The 17,153-nt window shown below is 44.1% G+C and overlaps 1 pseudogene across 1 annotated transcript; it reads left to right on the top strand.

Annotated features, from left to right (window-relative positions):
* Window positions 1-16,448: 16,448 nt before the first annotated feature.
* On the top strand, window positions 16,449-16,830 carry LOC310698947 (large ribosomal subunit protein eL43-like; annotated as a pseudogene). Its single transcript has one exon. The product of its transcript is annotated as a large ribosomal subunit protein eL43-like (transcript).
* The last annotated feature ends 323 nt before the right edge of the window (window positions 16,831-17,153 follow it).

The following is a 17,153-nucleotide window of genomic DNA, read 5'->3' as shown; positions in this document are numbered from 1 at the left end:
GGATTTTGCAATGCTGTGCTCCAGTAATGTGTATAAAGATGTATATGCCAGACTAAAACGTGCATATAACTGCATATATTGCTGAACATATAATAAAATATGCAATAAATTACAGGGAACTGTTTTTTGCCCCCAAAAAAGGTTGCATATGAAAATATGTCTAGTAGGAGAAATTTGCACAAATATGCAGGTGAATCTTCATGATGAAGACCTTTAAAAAGAAATCTACAAATTGATGGGGAAGTGCAGAAGATCAGAAAAATGAGAAACCAAAACATTCACCTGTCCCTAATCTCAGGCTTCCACATTCTCGTCTGCTCTTATGTGCCATTCAGAAGTATGAGAAATCCATTGACTCTTCCCGTGTAAAGTGAAAAGTATGCATATACAGGGGTTATCTTGCCATTAGGCAAACTAAGCGAGCTGCGTCCAGTTGAACGTTAATTATTTGTTATCAGGGAGGAGGAGCTTTTGGGGGATTTTCTCTGAGGGGTGGCAAAATACCCTGATTGGCCTTGGATATTTTGTACCTTGATTTGGTAGGAGAAGGGCTGCCATTTGCTGCTCTGCCTCAGGCAGCGAAGTGCCTGGGGGTGGCTTTGTACACATGTGGGCTCCTCCAGATCAACTGTGTTCATCATTCGTCCTGATTTGCTTGCACAAGGTTCATGTAGAGATTAGACTATGTCTGGTCTTTATTGAGCATTCCTTCTAATTTGCTTGTGGGATATTTCTATATATTCCCATTAATCATTTGCTCATTCCATACTTTTACGTTTATTTCCCCATTGTTTTCCTAACTGCAAAAAGTTTGTTTGTAAAAAGTGGACTTGTTGCATTAGGGCAATACAACACTTTAATTCATTTTTATTTGCACAAACCTAAATTCCAGGTACGTGCATGCATCCATCCTCAAAATAATGAGTCTGGGGGGCACGCTATGTATGTCTGTACATAAAAAGCTGCCTTGTATTGAGTATAGCTCCTTCATGTCTGACTGGCAGGCACTCTCCAAGGTTTCAGACAAAATCCCCCCCCCCAAGCCCTATTTGGAGATGCTGGAGATTGAACCAGAGGCTCTTTGCATACAGTGCTGATCTCCTGGATTTGCACTTGATAAAGCTACAATTACGTACGTTCAAGTCCCTTTGTTTAGTATCTCTTGCAGCTCTGCACATCCAAGGAATTGAGGCTGTATTCATTTTTTATCTAATTTGGGCTAAGCCAGCCAAAGTACGAGCCTCATGAATAGCTCCTCTCCTGCAATGAACAAGCACCAATGAGCATTTCAAGGCTGTAGTTTAGAGGAGCAACACAAATGCAATGCATTTTTCCCCTAATGAGATTTTCTGATTTCTTTCAACATTTTTGATCCTCTCTTCTTCTTTTCCCAAGTAACAAAAAAATAAATAAAATACAATCAACTGGAACAAGCTAGTGTCTGAGCGGCATTTCACAGTTATTCAGAATTATGAATTCTGACTGACTACCAGATGCTAAATCAGTGGAAACTGCCTATACAATGATTGCCAATTGAGCAACAAACCTCTTCAAAGTGGTTTGGATCTCTTTTCAGCAAAACTGTTCAATCTATTTAATGCCGCCACTGCATTACCCAAGATGTACAGCAGTTTTCTATTTACTGGAACGCTCGCAGCATTATATCACTCGCTTGTGAACTCTATCTAAATTAACACCCACCTCTTGCTGTTACACCTCGAGGAAAGAAACATTTACTTCCTTCCCAGCCTTTTGAAAATACAAAAGGGAGGGGGGGGAGGGAGAGAGAGAGAGAGAGAGAGAGAGAGAGAGAGAGAGAGAGAGAGGAAGGAGAGAGAGAGGAAGGATATAAATAACAAACATCAATAGCGTGTTTAAGGAATATTTTAAAATTTGCTTGCTGAATTGAGAGGGGGGAGAGAGAAAAAACATGACTGCAAACATGATTCTGTTCTTCCAAGAAATTGGTTTTATGTTGATTGTTGCCAGCTTTCTCTTTGTGCTTTGGATAAAATCTTGAGAACAGAACAATCCTGAAGAGCGGAGAATGTGGCAATCGAGGAGCCTGCTGATAAGGGAGCATCTCCTGGGAAGCAGCATTAGGGTGAGTTTATACACAATCAAGATGTGTGCAGTTATCTCCTTGTTCTTTGTCACCTGGGTTCTGGAAGAGACAACTGTGGATTTTGATTTAAAAGTGCATGCCCTACAAATATGCATAGCTTGTTGTTTTTTGCTTTCCGGTTTTGGGCCAGAAAAAAGCAATCTGGAGTTTAATATTGCACCCCAAAGAGACCAATAATAAATACTGGTAGGGGGATAGGGAATATCTAGCTTTTCAGATGCTGCTGAAATACAACCCGTTATCCCTGGCTGCTCCCCATGCTGGCTGGGGCATTTATATGTTGATGTCCAACAACAACTGGAGGACCACAGGTTTTCCATCTCTGATCTAGGGATAGAGAAACCTTATTCTTTCTTACAAAAGATAAACTGCAGAAAAAAAGTTCACAAAAGCCTGCCTTACAGCAGATCTGGCAATTTTTTCATCTAGCCTATTATTGTTTAGACCAGGGTCACCAGCATTGGCTCCTGCACCTGAACCCAAAAAGGACTTGCCTGTAAGTCTGTCCCTACTGAAATAAGCATTCTCTTACAGCCAGGAAAATAGCATGCAGGCTATGCTCAGTGTACTGTGGTGCACACAACAGTTTTTTCCAGTATACAAAAGTATACACGGAGCATAAAATGTTGGCCATCTTTCTTCTACAATGTCTAGCAGTAGCTCTTCGTGAGAGTCAAGCAAAGGTCTTTCTTCATAACCAGAGATACTGGGGGTTGAACCTAGGAATATCTGGCTCAAAATGTGGCTATCCAGCTACTGTCTGTGGTCAGGTGACTGCAGATATTCCACCTATTCCTAGATTGTACCTGTTTCACTGGCAGAAAGTGAGTTCCCAGGCCTATTTCCCTACATGGTTTGGGCCCTGGTTACTTGAAGAACTGCCTGCACCCATATCAACCTGACCATACCCTGAGACCAACATTAGAAGGCTTCCTCAGATGCTCACCAGTTGATGGCCACCGATAATAAGAGTCTTTGCAGCAGTGCCCCCTGCAGTTGTGGACCTTTATGTCTCTGCAATGCTTAATAGGGCTTTGTAGACCTACTTATATTCATTGGCTTTTAGTGAGTTGTATATACTGGAGATGTTGAATTTTAATTTGATTAACTTTCTTTACTAGATGAAATAATGGAACTATTCCCCCCAATCTCCATTCCCCACCCCACCCCATTTGTTGTATCTGCTGTAACATTTGCAAACCAATTTTAAATACAGTGGAAACCACCATTGGGAGAAAATATCTCAACAGATAGGGCACCTATTGATTAATTAAAAAATTAATATGCATGCATTATTACTAATAATTCATAATTGTTTTACTTCTGAACTGTAGTCCCTCCCTGAATTTCATCACATTGCACATGGGAAAGGGCTGATGGAAGGAAGACAGCAATGAACAAAAACATGACTAGATTTTCAGGGAAGACGGACTTCTCATGACAGGGAAATGTATTCCCATTCTGAACTATGGACTTAATGGCTGTATGGAGGAGCCCCCTCTTAGACAGCTGTGTGTGTCATTTTACTTGAAATGTTGTAAGTAGAGATAGTGAAGAAATTTGATTCAGCTCGCATTTAAAGGTGAGCATACCTAATTCATTCTTTCTGAAACAATGCAGAAACTGAAACAAAGCCGTCCTTTGGGAATTCACAGTTTTCTGAATTTTTCAATGTAGATCTCCAGCCAATCAAAAACATATATACAAAAATGCATACATTGTTGAAAATGGAGTACAAAGAATACACTCTATTAAGGAAAGCCAATTTGTGAATATGAGTATATTAGGGGAAATCGTACCAAAATGCTGATACATTTTCATAAGGACTTTAAAAAAAAAAAATGCAAACGGATGTAGAAATGTGGAAAACAGAATCCTAGAGTTGGAAGAGACCATGAAGGTCATCTGGTCCAACTCCTTGCAATGCAGGAATCCTCTGCCCAATGTGGGACTCAAACCTATGAACCTGATATTAAGAGTCTTATGCTCTACCAACTGAGTTATCCTGAGTTCGGTTAAGAGTGGAAAAATATGAAATGGAGAGAAACCAGAACTGGCACCTCCACCCACCCCTAGTGGTAAGCCATCAGTGCTAGATTTGGTGGCCCTCTTGCTCATTCTGCTGAGTGGTGCTCTTGGACTTCTACCCAAAAAGCCTGACCTGATGGCACCATTAATCAAATGTAGATCCAAAACTGATGTAAAATGTAAAAACTGATAATGTGGATTCAGTGCCGGTACTGTGTGCCCTTGAGTACTTCCTTAAAAAAAGCACTGTGTAAATTTACACGTAGTGTTTTCTAAATATGAATTCATCTTATTGAGTCGCAAGAGGCCAGCAAGACCAGACAGGTTCCTAAGCAACATGCACAAATATATATATATAATCATTCTGCATGGAACAAAATATGTACAGTGGTACCTTGGGTTACATACACTTCAGGTTACATACGCTTCAGGTTACAGACTCCGCTAACCCAGAAATATTACCTCGGGTTAAGAACTTTGCTTCAGGATGAGAACAGAAATCGCGCAGTGGCAGCGAGAGGCCCCATTAGTTAAAGTGGTACCTCAGGTTAAGAACAGTTTCGGGTTAAGAACGTACCTCCAGAACGAATTAAGTACTTAACATGAGGTACCACTGTATTATAAAACTGTGTTGTGGTACTTAAGGAACATTTACGAAAGTACAGAATGCCTTTTGCATTTATCTGTACATATCTGCTGAAATCCCTTCCTAATCAATATAAAACTGATCCTGGGGGAGGTGGGATTTGGAAACAAATTGGCAGTGCAATTGGGCCAGGATTGTTGTAATTGCTTGCCCTGGTGAGCAACCAGGCTGTCAAATTCTGCACCAGCTGAAGTTTCCAAGCTATCTTCAGAGGCATCCCCACATATGATGCATACAATGTACTCCAAAATTCCAGATGACCCCACTCAGCCGTTTCAAGTAGATTGCATAGGGGATAAAACTGAAACTTGAGGAACCATTGTGGGCTCATGGGGCTATATTTGAATGGAGTGGATTGGCCAAATTTATGGAGGTAAGGCTATCTGTGGCTACCAGCCACAAAGGCTATGCTCTGTGTCCACCGTCAGAGGTACTATGGTTCTGAATCTCTGCTGCTGGGAAAGTGGGAGTGTTGCTGCACTAGATGCTGGACTAGATAGACCTTAGTACCAGCAGAGATCTTGTTTTCTTTCTTTTTTCTGACAACCCCATAAACTGGAGCTGGTCTTGTAAAAGTCATAATCAATCTTGAATAAATATCATCTTCCTCAGGGTGACAAAGCCAAATCTTCTAAGCCTCTTCTCTGATGGAAGTAAGCTTATTCTCTGACCTTTGCTGTTGCCCTTTACATCCCCCCTCCCAATTATTTCAAATCCCTTTTGCTAGAATAAAGATTGCATTCAGGGTATTCAGAGTGTGGGTATGGGTGGTTTTATATTGTGGCATGTTCCCTGTGCCTTTCTGGAGCATGTTCCTTTAAGTTTAACATTTGGACTGCTGCCCTAACCTGCATTCAGATTGTCAATGAACCATGTAGATGGCTATTGAAATCTTTTGCAGGAAGGCTGATAACTACTTTCATTTATTTATTTTTTACATAGCAATTATATTTCTTCATGGCACTGCTCTTTTTTCGCATCAGTAATGGGCACAGAATTTTTTGGTGAGCTTTATCCATTTTTGTAACAGCATATAGCTGCATGCTGTTTGTGACCTCTGTGTCGATACAGAGTTTGCACTGTTCGGCAGTTTTCCCATCCCACTCTTCACACTTGCTAACAATGGGGGTCAGTGTGTGACAGACCCTGGTGCTACTTAATGCTCCAAACAAGATGATATTGCTTTTCTGTTTGGGCAAGATTACTGCAAGCATTCAACAATGTTGAGGATTTTAATTAGCATGGCGCCCACATTTTAAAAAAACATTCCCTGTCATCTAATAAGAAAAGAATTTGCATTCGAAAATTATTAGAGGGAAGTATTTGAGGAAATTCTCATAGTTGGGGGGGGCAGAGTTTTCGTTTCACTTATGCATCCCTTCGGAGTGCGGGAATTTTGTTGTGTTTACCTGACTTTCAAGGTGACCAAAAGGTGATTGTGGCTGTCCTTTTCTGCACTCTTGATTATTCAGTCTTCTCAGGTGCTCACACAGTTCCTGAAAGCCCAATGACATCCTCAGCTAGGTTTTCCTAAAAGGACAGAGAGGCTGTCTACCACCTGCCTCAGAGTTGTTAATTGTTGATGATGGTGAGATTTGCTTCTTCTTCAAAATGTGGTAATGTTATCTCCCTCTTTTTAAAAATGTAAAAGGACATCCTTTAAAAATCGACATCCGAATTTTACAATGCTGCACTCCAGCCAAGCAATGTGTCCAAAATTGCATCATCTAGAGTAAAGTTGTTGCTGTTGGCATAAAAAAATGCATCTATTCATCAAAATTGCAAATAAAAAAATAAAAAATGGGTATTAGGCAAAATTACATACAAACATATGTAGAGGATCATAGTAAAATGCTGGTGAGTTTTCACGAGGAAACTCATTTTCATAAAAATAAAATCTCAAACTGATGTGAAAATGCAGAGAATCATGGACTCACAGAATTGTAGTTGAAATGGACACTGAGGGTCATCTAGTCCAACCCCCTGAAAAGCAGGAATCTCAATTAAAGCAGTCATGGCAGGTGGCCATCCAACCACTGCTTAAGAACTTCCAAGGAAGAAGAGTCTACCACCTTTCAAAGGAGTCTGTTCCACTGTTGAACAGCTCTTACTCTACTTTGCTATAACTTGAAGCCAGTGGCTTGGGTCCTGCCTTCCGGAGCAGGAGAAACAAGTTTGTTCCATCCTCCAGGTGATATCTTCCTCCCTTAAGATATTTGAAGATGGCTATCATCTTCTCTCAGCCACCTGTTATCCAGGATAAACACACCCAACTCCTGCAACTGTTCCTCATAAGGCTTGTTTTCCAGACCCTTGACCATCTTAGTTGTCCTCCTTTGCATACATTCTGAAGTTAAGATGGGGGGGGGGGGGAGATACAATCTTAGAGAAACTGAAATTGACAGATTTGCCCATCAGAGAGCCACATTGCAATTATAGGGTCAGATATAATCTGTATCCACCAAAAATTTTGAAGAGATTTTGAAGCACCGTGTGGTTGAAGCAGAAAAACAGAAGCCTCCTTTGCAGGAGAGGAGAAAAAAAAATCAGGAAATTAGAGGACAGGTTCTGGCACAACACTAATTTTAGTGACATTGCAAATGACTGAGGGAAAACATTGAAAGGGGCAAGGCGACAGCCAAAGAAAAATTGCAGTGACAGTTGCTTTCCTTTTTCTAACAGGTCCTTGCTCTTGGGAAAGGCAAGTTGGATTGATCTTACAAACAGATATGGGAAAAGTGGTCAGCTGCCATGTTAAACACTACTGGGGCTGCATTTATCATCCCTTCCCAGATATTCATGAGAGCACATCAGTGAGCTGAGAGCAGAGGAATTTTATGTGATGAATATTTGCCTTCAAGGGCAGGCGGGGACAATCCTCGCGGATTCAGAGGGATAAAGCTGGTGCATTTGCTGCAAACAAGGGCAGGTGAGCAGCACATCAGGGCAGCGAGGATGATAACACAAGTGACCTTTCTTAGGCCGGTGACAATAGTCCCATTGCATACAACAGCAGCTCCGTCAGCCGATGCATTGGAGATCACAGCTTCAGCCTGATCTTATGGAAAATCTGGGTCAGACAAACAGTCCTCCCAGCTCAGAGAGGTGAATCAATTATGCGGTGTCACAACCTGAGATATGGAATTACATGGTTAGAGCATGACCTTAACAAAGAGTCATAAATGATATTTGCTGGGGAGTAGGGTAGGGGAATCAACCACATACAATCATTGTTTCTTTGAACCAGGTCAGAGTACACATATGGGCAAACTGCAGACCAGAGGCTGCTCATTTTTAATGCAGCCCCAACCTCCTTCAAATGCCACTCCATCACAGTTCCTTCCTTCCTATTCACTTCCTCCTTATTTTTCCTGATTTCAAAAAGTTGTTTTCTCTCTACATAGTTTCAGAACTATTATAAGTGTATGTGAAGCAAGCAATCATATTGGCTGTGAGTCCTGGAAGACCTGCTCCCTGCCTTGCAGGCCTCTTCCCACTTGACTTTGGAGTGAAGGTCCCTGACTGACTCCAGCTACAAAAACTGAGGTTGCTTAACAGACTTTTCCATTGTAGGAAGCAGAGCACAGAAAGAGTTTTCACATAAGCTAATGTGAACATGGGACGCGGGTGGCACTGTGGTCTAAACCACTGAGCCTCTTGGGCTTGCTGATCAGAAGATCAACGGTTTAAATCCCCGCAATGGGGTGAGCTCCCATTGCTCAGTCCCAGCTCCTGCTAACCTAGCAGTTCAAAACCACACCAAAAAGTGCAAGCAGATAAATAGGTACTGCTCCAGCGGGAAGGTAAATGGTGTTTCCGTGCGCTGCTCTGGTTTCGCCAGAAGTGGCTTAGTCATGTTGGCCACAAGACCTGGAAAAACTGTCTTCGGACTAATGCCAGCTCCCACGGCCTGTAAAGCGAGATGAGCACCGCAACCCCAGAGTCGTTTGCGACTGGACTTAACTGTCAGGGGTCCTTCACCTTTATCTAATGTGAACAGATGAGTGGTCAACAGCAAAGGGAAATATGGCTTCATATTAATTTGAACCAGGGTTTTATTCAGCTGGAACTCACTGGAACTCAGTTCTGGCACCTCTCAGACAGGCGCTATTGCCATTATAAGAGAACAAGGGAGGTGTTCATGGTGAGTTCCAGCACCCCCTTTTCTAGAAAAATAGCACTAATTTGAATGTATTTATTTGAACGTAGTCCCAGTTCCTCAGGTTCAGTTACAGAGAAGCAAAGCAAAATGAACCCAGTATGGGACAATACGCAACAGATTGAGATCTTTCTGTCCTGAGCCTCTCAATTTAAGCATGGGAATGTCCACAAATATTTCTATGGTGTGATAATGGCTGCTCTGCACTGCATGCCTGAACTGGAACCACTCTACTACAGGGTTTTGGCAGCTTTTGACTCCATACGGTTTAGCTTTCTTTTCCCCTAAATGCAGATTGCCTGATGGCGTGTAAGATAGCTAATTAGATATAAATATCTACCAGCACCCAAATACAAAGGATCATACAGTGAGCAGCTGTGATGCTCAATAAACGGGTTTTGTGTGTGTGAAATGCGGCAATTTAGACACTTTCTAATTTTGAAAATGAAGGCTTGGTTTTTTTTCTTTCTCTGTCTGAAAATCTCTGTTTTTGTGGGTAGATTCAATTAAATAAAGACACTTTTGGCGGCAGTGGCTTTCAAAAAACCTCCATAAAGCAGGGATAAAATGTAAAGGTTTCCCTGGGTTTTGTGTAGGATCTAGAGAAAGGTATTGTGCTGAATCTTAGCATTCATGGATGAGAGCATACAGAAAATAAAAAGTAAAAAGCCCCCTAAGAATCCTGATGGTGAAGCTAGACAAAAGGGTATAGAACGGGAATAACAGCCATTAGAAAAGACAACACTTTTCTTAGATGTTACCTTAAAGAATGCATTTTGTTTATTCAACACAAGAGCCTTGCAGCTTTGCAAATTTAAGGAATGCATGCTGACTACCACTTTGTTCTTCCATGTCCCCAGTGCGAATACATTGGGCACTCCCCTCCATTCAGGAAATTTAGTTATTTCAACCAATGAGGGATTGGGAGCCTTTGGCCCTCCAGATGTTGCCGGACTACAACTCCCAGAATCCAGAATTCATTAGCCATGCTGGCCAGGGTTCATGGGAGCTGCAGTCCTCCAACATCTGAATGGGCCAAAGGTTCTGAAGCCCCGAACCAGCCCATTGTTTACAAGAATGGTCTGGTCTCTAGACATGCAGCAGTATGAAGTGGTAGAGTACTAAGGCAGCAAAATGACTGTACCATTTTGGACTCCAGGTGTATGGGGCTGAAGTTTTTAACATGCTTTTAGAAAAGGAAAAGGAAATACTTCCCTGTGAGTGATGCATGCATACATACATAATTTTACTTGTATGACCCCTTTCCACAGTTCCAACCATGCTCAAGGTGGCTTACAACATGAGAACAATATGCAACTGCAACATAACAAAAGCAGTCCTAAACATAAAGAACAGAACCAAACTGAATAATTTTCACATAAAGCACAAAATCTAAAATAAAGATACAGAAACCAACAGCAACAACCCCCCCCCCAACAAACAACACCCCGCCCCAACATCCTAACCTAAGAGTTTGTTCAGCAGCTTCTGCTTTTGTAGCTGGAGTCAGTCAGGGCCCCGCCCTCCCAGGTCAGGTGGAAAAGGCCTGCAATGAAGATAGCAAGTTTTCCAGGAGCCAAAACCAGGATGAACTAACCCATCAAGGGTATAACTTCTAGCCTATCCTACTCTTTATTGTGCTAGCTTTCCATTTTCAGGGAACTTGGGTCACCAGCTTGAAGTGGTACAATCCATTCGACCATTTCATGGGTCTACCATCTCACCGTGCTTTGTGGGTAGGCCAAGCCAAAACCAGAGCCAAAATAGGCATTGCACTAAATATGTGGCTACCACCCAAAACTGCGATCCCACATTTACTGCAGCTCCCCTCACTGGCTGCCAATGTCTATTAGAACTGTTTATTTTATTTAGTTATTTCCAATATTTATACTTTGGTATATATACCAAATATTTAAATTTATACTTCACGAGAAGACTCCCTGGAAAAGACCCTGTTGGGAAAGATTGAGGGCAAAAGGAGAAGGGGACGACAGAGGGCGAGATGGTTGGACAGTGTAATGTTTCCAAGGGGTTGCTTGGGAGTAAGCAAGCAAATATTTCCCTGCTTGGCTGTGAAGCCTTGCTTTTGCTGCCAAACTAAACCTTATCTGTCCGGAGCCCCACTCTCCTGTGGCTGACTCAATCGCTGGCAGAATCCATGAGTGGGCGGTTCTTAAACTTTCCCCAGCCAAGCAACTTCTTGACGCCAAGTCTGCGCCTCCCCTCTCTGCGCGAATGCTTTCTGTGCAAGGAGGACGTGGGTGGCGGAGGACCCCTCTCTTCCCCGCTTTTCCCGGGCACAGAGTCCTGGGACCGCCTCGCCACTTCTGACTCCTGCAGCTCCTCTCCACTGGAGGCGTGTTTACTCTCCTCCATTGAAGAGGAGCTGCTCCCCACGATCCCTGGGGGTTCTCTATAATCCATTCGGCTTTTCCTCTCTCCCTCCTGAACCGATGGCAGTTCCCTGACAGACAGCGTTCTCAAAGCTACCAACATGAGCAGGGCCGTCTTTACCTGCGGGTGCAAGGGGTGCAGGGCACCCAGGTGCCGAATTCTGGGGGGCGCCAGGCACCCGCAACTGAAGCCACCTAAGTCCCTGTCCCCACCTCCCCGGGCAGAGAAGCGGGGCCGGACCTGCCGCCGTTATCTCCTCCCAACCACCACCTCTTTTTCCACCTGTGCTGCCCCGCCCCTCCCTCTCTTCTCCACCCCCCCAGCCTTGCCACCCTGCTTTGCTGGGCTTGGCAAGGCAGAGGTGGGCAAGGGAGCGAGCCACAGGATTCCTGCATTCTCTCTGGGTGTCAGCGCGTGCAGCGAGTGCGACTTTTGACTTTCTCTCCTCCCTCTAGCTAAGGCTCAGCTTCAGCAAGCCCACCCCACCCCTCCACGGCTTCCCTATTCCATCACCAGAAAGAGCAAAAAATGGGGGGGGGAGAGCCTTTTCCGAAACAAGACTGATACCCCCCACCCCAAATTTTGTGTATACATACACCTCTTTCCACCTAACTGTGCTTTTTGGACAGGGAGTCCCCTCTCTCACTCCCGCCCCACACTTAAAAAACATAGAGAGAGCACGAGGCAGATGAAACAGGCGCGGGGGGGGGAGGGGGAATGGGAAAGACATATAAATAAATAAACTGACTCCTCTCTCTCTCTCTGGCTAAGTTATTCAGAGGATTGCAAGGAAGTGTCTTGCGTTCCAGGGGTGGGGGCTGATGGGGGCAAGAGACAGAAGAGTGGGGTGGTGGCAGGTTAGAGTGAGAGAAGGAGAGGGGACATATAGAAAAAGCAAGAGGAGAAAGATCAGGGTGAGGGTGAATTGAATGGTGAGGAGCGAGCGGGGTGGGGTGGAGAGAGGCCTTGCTTTGTAATGTTGCAAAATCCAACCAGACAGACCCTTCAACAAATATCCTGCAACAAAGAAAACTTGGGCGTAACTGATAGCAGGAGTGTTATCTCTCTCCCACCCTGCCCCACATCTTCCCATCCTAGTGCCTTAGTTTTAGTAGCTTAGGCAAACCAGGTTAACCTTTTGGTGGATGGGATGCCAGCCGGGGGATGTGACAAAATGGTGGGCAGCACAGGCTCCGTGCTGCCTCCACCCCACCCCACCCCCCGCCAGCTATAGGGTGGCGTATTCACCTTGTTCTGGCCTGTGCACACTGCGCCCTGAGCACTGTATGACATTGTGGTTTTGGCGCGGCGAGCAGCAGGTTCCTTTGCAGACTTAGCCTCTGGCAGCTTGCACTCTGAGCATTGGGTTTTGTTGCTGTTGTCAGTGTTGCCCCTTCATCCCGCAACCATCCCCGTCTTAAAGGTAAACAACTCTGGCAACTTTTTCCAAAAAAAGGTCAACAACTTTGGGGGCTAAACTAAATTTGGCACTGGGCGGATTTTTGCACCCTGGCAGCACATATGCTAAAGAAGGCCCTGAACATGACCAAACTGCAGGAGGCAGTGGAAGACAGGAGTGCCTGGTGTGCTCTGGTCCAGGGGGTCGCGAAGAGTCGGACACAACTAAACGACTAAACAACAACAACAAAGCAGGTAACAAAAAAAAATGTACAACTTACTTAAAATGCCTGCTAAATTAAAAAAGGTCTTCATTAAACATCTAAAGTTAAACAAGATGGGGGCCTGCCAATTTTGAGACAGAGTTGTGATCACAGAATTGAATGCACAGCTCAAGGTGGTATGTATCTGAGCCATGGGGGCCAGAGACCCTCCCCAAGTTCTCACTTTGCACTAAGGAGAAATGCATTAAATTTCCAAATGCATGAAAACAAATGTATGGAGTGAGCAGATCAATGGATGAGGAATGGCGTGCTCTTCTGTGAGATTTGCAGTCCAGTGAATTTTGAAGTGCAGTTCTCCAGCAAAGCCATGTGTACAAAAATGCATATTATAGGTAAGTGTGCATAAAACTGAAAAAATAACAAAACTGCATGTTATATTAAGGCAAATATGTGATTCGGGTAGAAAATGAAAAAATAAGAGCACTAGGAGAAATTCACACTAGAACACTGGCAAGTTTTCATGAGGATTTTTTTTTAAAGCCCCTGGTGCAGAAATGTGGAAAACTGAACTTTTAAGATTAGAAAAACAAGAAACAGAGAGAGATACCAAAACTGCCAGGTTGGTCCATCTGTAGTGACTGTCTACTCACTGCAAACAAGTCCCCTTGAATTCATGGAGGGTGGCAGGGCTGAGGTGGGAGGTTGCAAAGCTAGCATGCTGGTGCCCACTCCCCACCCGCTGTGTGTTTGTTTAACTAAGGCTCTAAATGCCTGAATAGAGCCACTGTGAAGATATGTTTTTTAAAAAGAATTCATAACACAGTCTCAAACCAGCAATTTTCGTTGAACTGCTCATTTCATTGCAACACCTGGCTCCATTCACCAAAATGTTTTCCCCCCCAGTTTTGATGAATCCACCCCCACTTTAGACTGGAACTAAATGAGAATGACAGACTTCGCTCGGTAAACAATTCTTTTAAAAAAGAGAAATGAAATAAATGGGGCTCAGAAATACCAGCTAAAATATGAAATACGCTACATTTGCCTCCTGCTGCTTTCTGATGTAGCTGAATTGCACTCTGTAATTATCTGGCTGTGGCTGAAATCCAACCCTATTTACCTGGGAGTAAACCTTACTGAATGCAACAGGACTTGACTTCTGAGCAGGCATGATGAGGATTGCACTGCAAACTGAGTATATGGTAAAGCAGAAATCAAATGGCAGCCCTGAGAAATAACATTGCTCTTACCCAACCCCAGTTGGCAAAGCAGAGGAAAGACAGGTGTGTGAAAAGCACATTTTCTGTGCATGTGGAAACCTAGGAAGCTGCCTTATAATTCAGCTGGTCCATCCACCTCAGTAATGTCTACATTGTCTGGCAGCAGCTCTCCAGGGTTTCAGGCAGGGAACATTATCAGCCCTACCTGGAGATGTCTGGGGTTGAACCTGGGACCTCCTGCGTGCAAAGCAAGTGCTCTGCCACTGAGCTTTCCCCCTTCCAATACTTTCATGGGTAGTAATGGGAGCCTAACCCTGAATCGTCTCTTTAAACTACCCATGCATTAGTAATGCCAATTCAGATCAATGTTGACTATACACAGAACTGTCAGATTGGATTGTACATGTGGTACTGTTTTATGGCATTGTACTGATTTATTGTCTTTTTTTCTACTTTATAATTTGATGTTGCATAATAGATTTTTTTTTTTTAACTGATGGCTGCACATTTAGTGATAGAGTATTTTTGGAAATCCCAGGCTAAGCTACTCCTTGAGGTATGGTTCAACAATATCTGGGGCATGACTATTTTCGAGCAACTAACTGGGCTTAGAAGAATAGCAAAAAGTGTTAAAAAGAAAGACACCTTTGATGAAACCTGGTCTCCTTTATTTTCCTACATAAAGGAAGTCGATAGCAAATTTCTCCCACCAATTTCACAAACACGTCTGCGGAGAGTCTACACTGACCATTAGTGCCCTACGATTATGTAAAATGACGTTAGCAGTGTTAATGCTAGGTTTATTATTATTGTGTGTGCATTGAAAAAAGAAAAACATGTAAAAAGGGTATATAAATATTTTTGAATAAATATAATGGTAGCAAATTAAGGACTAAGTCAGATGATACACAGGAGTTAATCTGCTATATACCAAATCAAGACAATTGACCCATTAAGCTGGGCTACAGACATCCATGGACGTGGGTGGCACTGTGGGTTAAACCACAGAGCCTAGGACTAGCCGATCAGAAGGTCGGTGGTTCGAATCCCCGCGATGGGGTGAGCTCCCATTGCTCAGTTCCTGCTCTTGCCAACCTAGCAGTTTGAAAGCACGTCAAAGTGCAAGTCGATAAATAGGTACTGCTTTGGTGGGAAGGTAAACGGTGTTTCTGTGCGCTGCTCTGGTTCATCAGAAGCAGCTTAGTCATGCTGGCCACATGTACGCCAGCTCCCTCGGCCAATAAAGCGAGATGAGCGCCGCAACCCCAGAGTTGGCCATGACTGGACCTAATGGTCAGGGGTCCCTTTACCTTTACCTTTACAGACACCCAGCATTATCTGACACCCTAGTGATCTTGGGTTGGACTGAAAAGCAATGTCATAAGAAGAGCCCTACTTGTTCTGGTCAAGGGCCCACCTAATCCAGCACTCTGTTCTCTCACAGTTGCCAACCAGATGCCCATGGGATACAGTACTTTGGACAGACGTCTAGGGCCCCACTCAGCAGTCCTAGCTATAAGAAGCTGATGTAACTTAGCGTGGTGTAAGTTATCCCTATTCCAAACTCTGTTCAGGAGCCTCTGGAAGGGGCTACTGCTAGCTAAGCATGCAGTGTGGGCCTGAGACATGACTGAGCTGAACAGGGTTTAGAATAGGTGTTTTAGGTCTGTGCTTACTCCACTCCTGCCCCCAACATGCTCATTTTTTGAACTTATGTATGCCAATATGTGTTATGTAATGTATGTCACACATCTGAGAAGAAGTGAGGGAGTCACCCCTGGATTTCTCCAGCTCTTGCTAAGCAGAGAGATTTATGCTGGCATAGCCCCATCTGAAGGGACGCTGGTCGTGCTGTGGGTTAAACCACTGAGCCTAGGACTTGCCGATCAGAAGGTTGGCGGTTCGAATCCCCGCAAAGGAGTGAGCTCCCGTTGCTCGGTCCCTGCTCCTGCCAACCTAGCAGTTCGAAAGCACCTCCAAATGCAAGTAGAAAAATAGGTACCACTCCGGCGGGAAGGTAAACGCGTTTCCGTGCGCTGCTCTGGTTCGCCAGAAGCGGCTTAGTCATGCTGGCCACATGACCCGGAAGCTGTACGCCGGCTCCCTCAGCCAATAAAGTGAAATGAGCACTGCAACCCCAGAGTCGGCCACAACTGGACCTAATGGTCAGGGGTCCCTTTACCTTTAGCCCCATCTGAGCCCTGGCTCTACCAGGAAAACTCAAGAGCCACTGAAGCGCTCTCTCCCTGCAGCCTGCGGCAGTAACAAGATGGCCAAACGAACCAAGAAGGTTGGGATTGTGGGTAAGTATGGTACCCGATAGGGAGCTTCCCTGAGAAAAATGATGAAGAAGATTGAAATTAGCCTGCATGCTAAATATACTTGCTCCTTCTGTGGCAGGACCAAAATGAAGAGGAAAGCTGTGGGTATCTGGCACTGTGGCTCTTGTATGAAAATAGTAGCTGGTGGCGCCTGGACATACAACACCACTTCAGCGGTGACGGTGAAATCTGCCATCAGAAGACTGAAGGAGTTAAAAGACCGGTAGAAACATATTTTTGCTCCACTGTTACTCTTCCTCCACAGTTCATGTCCTTATTGTCAATTAAAGGTGGCCGTGAACATTAAAAAAAAAAGAGCCACCAAAGCTACCTCTTCCTCCTGGCTCTTGAGTTTGTTTGCAAGAGTCTAAAGTTGCCTGATTGCAGCACTACTGACCCATATCTGCTCTCCCTCTGCCCCCATAAATGTCAAAGCTATGTAGGTGGCTGCTTTTGAGCAGACAGCAGTAAGACGGAAACGGTTTGGAAACCCCTTCCCACAGCTGTTCCTGTGCAGAAACTGGCAGCCTTCCCTGGCTGCTTTTCAGTTTTTTAAAAAATATTAAAAATCAGGGAAGCATTCAAGCGCTTCCCCTGTATCTTAGCTAGGAGTGTCAGGGCCAAACTAGAGTTAAATG

This window comes from Podarcis liolepis (assembly GCF_965112155.1).
Source record: "Podarcis liolepis genome assembly, chromosome: Z".
In the NCBI taxonomy this organism is placed as follows: domain Eukaryota; kingdom Metazoa; phylum Chordata; class Lepidosauria; order Squamata; family Lacertidae; genus Podarcis; species Podarcis liolepis.
The sequence above is the reverse complement of the archived record's forward strand: the minus strand, read 5'-3'. Positions and strand labels throughout refer to the sequence as shown.